The sequence below is a fragment of the Phascolarctos cinereus genome, unplaced genomic scaffold, assembly GCF_003287225.1.
Source record: "Phascolarctos cinereus isolate Bilbo 61053 unplaced genomic scaffold, phaCin_HiC Scaffold_3;HRSCAF=262, whole genome shotgun sequence".
NCBI lineage: Eukaryota > Metazoa > Chordata > Mammalia > Diprotodontia > Phascolarctidae > Phascolarctos > Phascolarctos cinereus.
This window is the reverse complement of record NW_027555736.1, coordinates 45,140,311-45,141,821: the sequence shown is the minus strand read 5'-3', so window position 1 is coordinate 45,141,821 and position 1,511 is coordinate 45,140,311. Positions and strand designations below refer to the sequence as shown.

General features: G+C 46.7%; 1 pseudogene; it reads right to left on the bottom strand.

Moving 5' to 3' along the window:
* Positions 1-365: 365 nt before the first annotated feature.
* On the bottom strand, positions 366-1,255 carry LOC110213952 (small ribosomal subunit protein uS5 pseudogene; annotated as a pseudogene).
* Between the last annotated feature and the right edge of the window lie 256 nt (positions 1,256-1,511).

Below are 1,511 nucleotides of genomic sequence, written 5' to 3'. Positions count from 1 at the left end.
AATTGCTGCCAGATATGGAAAATGGAAAAAAATAAAGAGAAGCAGTGAATTATAGTCAAACCAGCCCTAAATTTGGAGCCAGAGGACCAACATTTGAATCCCACCTTTGCCCTTTACTACTTATATAACCTTAGCTGGATTATTTCACTTTGGCCTCACCTTCCTCATCTGTAAAATGAAATGATCTCTAGTTTTCCTTGCATCTCTAAATCCTATGATCCTGAGAAGAAAGAGGTTTCTTGAGCTTGACTGGCACCTGGTCAAGGTGCTGTACAAAATCAACATGGCACTGCCTAATTAGCCATTCCTGACTTAATTTCTTTGTTCCTGGTAGCATAACGGATCATTTTTTTTTAGCAGGCATAGTTCAATTTATTTGTTTATAAAAAACATCTGTGTGGTTGCCACAGCAGCTGCCTGCGTCCTCTGGACAGACACTTGAGTGTGAGTCTTCACAAGATGGTCGGTTAGTGAACACAGTCTGCTTCTGCAGGTCTGGGGTTAGATAGCTGTATGTTTTGGAGATGGCACCAAAGGTAGCTTTAGCAAAGTTGCCCAGAGTGGCAGTACAGCCCCTTGCAAAGGTGTAGCAGTCATCAATTCCAGCCATCATCAGGAGCTTCTTGGGCACAAGAGCTGAGACGATGCCAGTACCTCTAGGGGCGGGGATCAGGCGCACCGAAACCGATCCACATCGCCCAGTGACCTTGCAGGGCACTGTGTGAGGCTTGCCAATCTTGTTCCCCCAGTAGCCACGTCTCACAGGAATGATGGACAGCTTGGCCAGAATGATAGCACCACAAATAGCTGTGGCCACTTCCTTGGAGCACTTGACACCCAGGTCAATGTGGCCATTGTAGTCATCGATGGCCACAAAAGCCTTGAACCTGGTACGTTGTCCAGCTCTAGTTTGTTTCTGAACAGGCATTATCTTCAGAACCTCATCTTTCAATGAAGATCCCAGGAAGAAATCTATGATCTCAGACTCCTTGATAGGAAGGGAGAAAAGATAGATCTCTTCCAGAGACTTGATCTTCATGTCCTTGACTAGCCGGCCCAGCTGAGTGACAGGAACCCACTCCTTGTCTTCTGCCTTTCCTCCTCGGGCCCCGCGGCCATGGCCACGGCCTCAACCATGGCCCCGACCTCGACCTCGGCCCCCGCTGCCAAAGCCACCACGGAAGCCACCTCGGCCTCCAACTCCGGGGCCCCCAGGGCCTCCTGCTCCTCCTGCAGCACCAGCGTCATCCGCCATTTGGTGTTCACTAGAAGTAGCCATAACAGATCATTTTCAAATCCTTACTATGACAGCAGTGTAACAATTTAATAAATGCAGAGGACCCTCTCATGTCAATTAGCTATTATTCCTTCTTTCCAGTGTGGTGTTGGAAGAGGTATTGCTGGTGGTCCCAAAGAAAGATGTAGTAGACAACAAGTAAACTTGATTCTTTAAGATAATAGACAAAAGTTAAACAAAGAAATTGAACAAAGTTTCATAATAAAAAAAAAGC